Genomic DNA, 6,895 nt, shown 5'->3' with positions numbered 1-6,895 from the left:
GCAGCAAAGCCACTCTGCCACTTACAATACCCCATCGCTTATTTAAGGCTTCTGCAAAAGATTCTTCTCGCTGACCGCTTGAAATTAATATCCAAGGTTGCTCCAACAGGCTAGTGCGCTGATCGGAGATGGCCAATGACACGAGCCCCTGGGAGTGTAAGAGCACCCCTACTGCGGGTCGCGATGCAGTTGGAGAGAGATATGTGCCGCATCTAGTGTGGATTCTGACTTAGAGGCATTCAGTCATAATCTGACACACGGTAGCTTCGCGCCACTGGCTTTTCAACCAAGCGCGATGACCAAATGTGTGAATCAACGGTTCCTCTCGTACTAAGTTGAATTACTATCATGGTGCAGATCATCAGTTGGGTAAAACTAACCTGTCTCACGATGGTCTAAACCCAGCTCACGTTCCCTATTGGTGGGTGAACAATCCAACACTTGGTGAATTCTGCTTCACAATGATAGGAAGAGCTAGCATCAAAGGATCAAAAAGCAACATCGCTATGAACGCTTGGCTGCCACAAGCCAATTATCCCTGTGGTAACTTTTCTGACACCTCTAGCTTCAAATTTCGAAAGTCTAAATGATCGATAGGCCACGCTTTCATGGTTTGTATTCATACTGAAAATCAAAATCAAATGAGCTTTTACCCTTTTATTCCACATGAGATTTCTATTCTCGTTGAGCTCATCTTAGGACACCTGCGTTATCTTTTAACCGATGTGCCGCCCCAGCCAAACTCCCCACCTGACAATGTCTTCTTCCCGGATTGGCGTGCCTAGATGAACCTTAAGGCCAAAAATAGGGGCATTGCCCCATCTCTGCCTCACGAAATAAGTAAAATAACGTTAAAAGTAGTGGTATTTCACTTGCGCCCGAAAGTTCGTTGCGAGGAATCGTTCGATCAGCGTAAACCAACGCCGGCCTTTGTGAGCCACCGCTCGTCGCGACGGATCGATGGACCTCGTGCTTATTTCAGCTGACTGCACGCCACTTGCAGACGTGGATGACCATCTTGACTCCTTGCTGGGGAGGGAAAAATTTTGTAGTGCGATGCCCAAGCAGACGTGCCCTTGGCCGAGGCCTCGGGCGCAACTTGTGTTCAAAGACTTGATGATTCACGGGATTCTGCAATTCACTCTAAGTATCGCATTTCGCTACATTCTTCATCATGGCGAGAGCCAAGATATCATGGTAAGGTGCTGGCTCGCGCTTCATTCTTTGGATTTCTAAGGTGCATAATGCACCTATGTGTTGGGTGTTGACACATCCCGAACCCCGAGAACCCAATGGGTGTGATGAAGAACGTTGTGGTGTGTCCCCGCCCGATCACCTCACAAAGGTGGGAGGCGACGCATGGGAGAGCTGTGTTAGTGGACAGGGCCAAGGCTCGGACCCCCTCTAAACTGCAACTGAGTAGAGACCTCTCACTCTGACGTGGACGTTGTTCAAAGGCACGAATCCTAATCCACATTGCATCCGAGTCTCTTCTTCGCCCCGCGGGGAATCCATGCTTTTGATCATGGGCATTCAATGTGACCCTCGACCTCGATGGTGCTGGACCCGTAGCTTGGTCGTCCAGCACATCGCTACAGGGCTGAGTTTTTGCACATCACCGAGATTTTGGGGTCGGGGAGGAGGCCAGCTCCATCCCCTACATGATTTAGGGTCTCGACCCGACAATGATCCTACCGCAGGTTCACCTACGGTAACCTTGTTACGACTTCTCCTTCCTCTAAATGATAAGGTTCAGTGAACTTCTCGTGATGTCACCAACATGAACCACTGTGGTCGTAGCGATCCAAACACTTCAATGGATCATTCAATCAGTAGGAGCGATGGGCGGTGTGTACAAAGGGCAGGGACGTAGTCAACGCGAGCTGATGTCTCACACTTACTAGGAATTCCTCATTGAAGATCAATAATTGCAATGGTCTATCCCCATCATGATGCAATTTGGCAAGATTTCCCAAACCTTTTGGGCTAGGGAGAGAAACTCGTTGGTTGCATCAGTGTAGCGCGCGTGCAGCCCAAAACATCTAAGGGCATCATAGACCTGTTATTGCCTCAAACTCTATCCCCATCACGATGCAATTTGGAAAGATTTCCCAAACCTTTTGGGCCAGGGAGAGAAACTCATTGGTTGCATCAGTTTAGTGCGCGTGCAGCCCATAACATCTAAGGGCATCATAGACCTGTTATTGCCTCAAACTTCTATGGCCTAGGAGGCCATAGTCCCTCTAAGAAGCTGGCCGCGAAGGGGAACCTCCGTGTAGCTAGTTAGCAGGCTCAGGTCTCGTTTGTTAATGGAATTAACCAGACAAATCGCTCCACCAACTAAGAATGGCCATGCACCACCACCCATAGAATGAAGAAAGAGCTCTCAATCAGTCAATCCTTACTATGTCTGGACCTGGTAAGTTTCCCCGTGTTGAGTCAAATTAAGCCACAGGCTCCACTCCTGGTGGTGCCCTTCTGTCAATTCCTTTAAGTTTCAGCCTTGTGACCATACTCCCCTCGGAACCCAAACACTCTGATTTCTCAGAAGGTGCTGGCAGAGTCCTTAGAGCAACATCTGCCGATCCCTGGTTAGCATCGTTTATGGTTGAGACTAGGACGATATCTGATCGTCTTCGAGCCCCCAACTTTCATTCTTGATTAATGAAAACATCCTTGGCAAATTCTTTCATAGTGGTTTGTCTTCCATAAATCCAAGAATTTCACCTCTGACAATGAAATACGAATGCCCCCGACAGTCCCTATTAATCATTACTCTGGTCCTGAAGGCCAACGAAACAGGACCAAACTCCTATTGCGCTATTCCATGCTAATGTATTCAGAGCGTAGGCTTGCTTTGAGCAATCTAATTTTTTCAAAGTAACGGCGCCAGAACTGCGACCTAGCCAATTAAGGCTAGGAACACGCCGCCGGAAGAAGGGACATGAGGGCCAATGCACACCCAAAAGGCGGACCGACTGTGATGACCCAAGGTCCAACTACGAGCTTTTTAACTACAACAACTTAAATATACGCTATTGGAGCTGGAATTACCATGGCTGCTGGCACCAGACTTGCCCTCCAATGGATCCTCATTAAGGGATTTAGATTGTACTCATTCCAATTACCAGACTCGATGAGCCCAATATTGTTATTTATTGTCACTACCTCCCCGTGTCAAGATTGGGTAATTTGCGTGCCTGTTGCCTTCCTTATATGTGGTAGCCGTTTCTCAGGCTCCCTCTCTAGAATCAAACCCTAATTCTCTGTCACCCGTCACCACCATGGTAGGCCTCTATCCTACCATCGAAAGTTGATAGGGCAGAAATTTTAATGAAGCGTCGCCAGCACAAAGGTCGTGCGATCCATGGAGTTATCATGAATCACCAAAATAGTGAGCGAGCCCGCACTGGCCTTTTATCTAATAAATGCATCCCTTTGGAGAGTCAAGATTTGGTGCATGTATTAGCTCTAGAATTACTATGGTTATTCGAGTAGGAAAGTACCATCAAAGAAACTATAACTGATTTAATGAGCCATCCGCAGTTTCACAATCTGAAATAGTTCATACTTAGACATGCATAGCTTAATCTTTGAGACAAGCATATGACTACTGGCATGATCGACCAGGTAGCTTCTAACAATGAGGGGACCCCCAAGACCTGCTACAGCCAAGGGATGCCCACCGTGATGGGAAACTGAAATTTGCATTCGCTCCGTCATGCATCCAAACATAATTCGCCGCACAAGAAACAAGAATGACGTTCACAAAACATGCAGGACTTGTAACACTCAAAGATTTCACACAAGAGGAAAGTGTCCCATAATCGATCGGAGAGGGCCAAACAGGGAGCCTTGGTTCATAGGCACTTGGGAAGAACATCCTGTACGGAACCCTTTACCCTCGAAGTCACTGTCGCCACTACTCGAAAAGAAGCCTCGAGTCTGTACGAGATGCACCACGCACGTAGCCACCTCAATTGTAAGGCCACTCAGAGACATCCATTTCCCAGGAATATGCATCCTACATGCCTGTTAAGGTGCACCCGCATAGACAAAATCCTTCTCGATCGCAACAAACATTTTCCCATGATGAAGAGCTGGTCAATTATAAGGCTGCTCAAGGGCATCATGTATAACACCCCCTCCACACATTTATAGGTGATGAGAGCCCACCCGCATACACAAACATTTCTAACCTCTAGCAAATATCTCCTTTCCTAGCACAGCCTCACTAACTATTCCCCATGACACGTGATCTGCCAGCGTAGGTACAAAAAAGTTCCTATGGGTGAACAGTCACACTAGCGTTGTTGGACAAGCTTCAATCTCATGCACATGCACATACCGAAGAACTGCACCGCGAGGGAACCACCCGCAAGCACCCACATCTCAGCAAAAAGCATTCATGCGATTTGTTCCCCTAGACAGACATGTTGGGCCTGCACTTGTTGGAGCATTGCAAAGACAAGCGCTCTGGTTCGCAGGAGCCTGAGAAGAACATCTCGTACAAAACCCGTTCCCCCAAAATGCTCGAATCACAAATGCTCGCAGCAGAGTCGTCATGCAAAGATGTACACCATGCACACGACCGAGTAAGGACACTCAGAGACATCCATTTCCCAGGCATATGCCCCCTACATGCTTTTTGGTGCACCCCATACAAATGGCGATACTTCGATAAGCCCTCCTAGAATTTTGCATCCGAAGAGAGATGAAACGCCTTGGGCTTTTTTTCCACACAATGCAAACACCGAACGCTCTCTTTAGGGGGGAGTTGAAGAAGAGTATCTCCCGCAGAACCCATGAGCCGCAGCTGTTCGGATCACACAGGGCATGGAGAGTTTCTGCATCCAAACAAAAATTATCGATAATACTCTATGATTCTACTGGCCTAGAACACAAAGGTTGTCATGATAGTGTCATGCACTTCTGTAGGATGAAACAGTGAAGAGGTGAGCATGCACTGAGAACGCACTAGAGAATAAATTATGTGGCAACCAAACCTTTTGCCGGCCCCCCTCTCAATCCCAAGGCTCTACCAATCGGCAAAAACTTAGGGTGGAGAGTAGACCCTTGATGAAATTACGGACGTCGAGAAATGCACCCCTGCAACCATCTCTTTCCTTCTTGCCGTCTGGGCAGGATAAAAATGCAATGATAGAATGTGCCAATGAGATGGAGCCCTTGGCTAAAAGATACAACTCCATACACACTCAGCAACAAGCGCATCTTAGAATCAAACACCAAATGTGCAGTGTGTTGCAAGCTATGTAGACACCTACATATAGGGTATATCCAACAAAACAAAGTGACAAGTACTTCCCACCAGCTCTGCCATTGCGATTACCGAATGGGATATACTCACCACCACAGATTAATGACCATCATTACTATCTCAGAATAGATACAAGCACATCGAGCTTCATCCGATCAATTGGATGAATTTCACCTTGAAGGGGCCTAATCCAAAAGTTCTGGAGGTCATCTCCTGGAACTCTAAAGAACAAGGCCCATCTTACATGCAAACTTTGCTACTGCGCAAACATAGGTTGCAATTAAAGAGAAATTGCAAGGCCGTCAGAATGGCCCGAGGCCAATTCTCCGACTAAGTCAATTTTATCTTGTAATCACCATGCCGACATTCATAGAGAGATCTCCCCATTCACTTGTGATGTGACGCACAATCCAAGTGCTAGATGCGAGCTCGCCCTTGAAAGGCCACTTTCCAAGGCATCCCCCGATGACACATTGGAACGACAACCGCTGTCGAACCATTCCCAATGTTGTGTTGATCGAGTTAGCACAGAGGCGACCTTGGGGAGCTCCCGCGTAGCAATCGGGATGTGCTTTCGTACCCATCTCTCACAAAGACCAATGTTAGCTGTGAACAAATTTGGAATCCAAGGGCTTGCATCCATCAATATCGTTGGCACTGGGTCTATATACAAAGGCCATGAAGAGGTTTCGAGAAGAGAAGCCCCTAGTGCTTGCTCGTACAAACATCCCAAATTCTAGACACAAGCTCCCGCCCTTAGCATCGCTCTCCAGATCACTGCAATGACACATTGGAATGACAACCGCTATCGAACAACTCTCGAAATTGTGACAATGGAGTGAGAAAGAAGAGCAACTTTGGGGAGAGGCGCATAGCAAACGGGCTGCTCCTTCATTCTGCTCTTATATATTGATCCGATGTCGCTGATTTTGTTTGGAATCTGAGGCTGCATTCATCCTTTCCCACACGAGCAATGGCTCTTCTAATTGAATGGCCATGGGGAGCTTCCGATAACAAAGGCTCCCTTGTCACTCGTGATGCGCAGCCCAACTGCTAGACGACGGCTCGCCCTTCAGATCGCTGCCCAGGAAACCACCACAACGGCACCATTGGAACGAGAACCACTGCCGAACCATTGCAAAAATTTTGCGCCAAAGAAGTTTTTGCAAAGAGAACGACTCTTGGGAGAAAGCACTCGCATAGCAAAATTGGGATGGCTTCACGGCCCTTCCAATAGAAATGATGCTGGTGCCAATATTCGAAATCCAAATAACGTGTCTTTCTCAAACACCAGCATTGATTCTATTGGGGAGGGTCGCCGAGACCTTTTGTTATCAAAGCCTCCCATTGTAGCTGCGATAGCCACGCAAAAAATTTTGCTAGATCGCCAAGCACCCACCTCATGGCTAGAGACAAGGGCTCGCCATTAGATCAACTTCAAAATCACAGAAAAGACGAGGTGTAGAATGGCAACCACTGCCAAGTCTCTTCCATAATTGCGTCGGTCGAGTGATTGAAGAAGGTGATCTAAGAGAGGGTCCAAGCATAGGCATTCGTTGGGGGATTTGCATCGATGGCATAAATTTATGCAATACCTGAGCAACACCGAATGGAGGC

The 6,895-nt window shown here is 47.5% G+C and overlaps 1 non-coding gene and 1 pseudogene across 1 annotated transcript; both read right to left on the bottom strand.

Moving 5' to 3' along the window:
- Nucleotides 1-1,054: 1,054 nt before the first annotated feature.
- On the bottom strand, nt 1,055-1,207 carry LOC149548639 (5.8S ribosomal RNA). Its single transcript, XR_016355019.1, has one exon. It is a non-coding gene; the product is annotated as a 5.8S ribosomal RNA (ribosomal RNA).
- Nucleotides 1,208-1,683: 476 nt separating this feature from the next.
- LOC149548638 (18S ribosomal RNA) lies at nt 1,684-3,633 on the bottom strand (annotated as a pseudogene).
- Between the last annotated feature and the right edge of the window lie 3,262 nt (nt 3,634-6,895).

Source organism: Cupressus sempervirens, chromosome 7 (assembly GCF_028749045.1).
Source record: "Cupressus sempervirens isolate cs-2001-9-10 chromosome 7, ASM2874904v1, whole genome shotgun sequence".
NCBI classification, from domain to species: Eukaryota; Viridiplantae; Streptophyta; class Pinopsida; order Cupressales; family Cupressaceae; genus Cupressus; species Cupressus sempervirens.
Note: the sequence above shows the minus strand (reverse complement) of the source record. Positions and strands in the feature narration are given on the sequence as shown.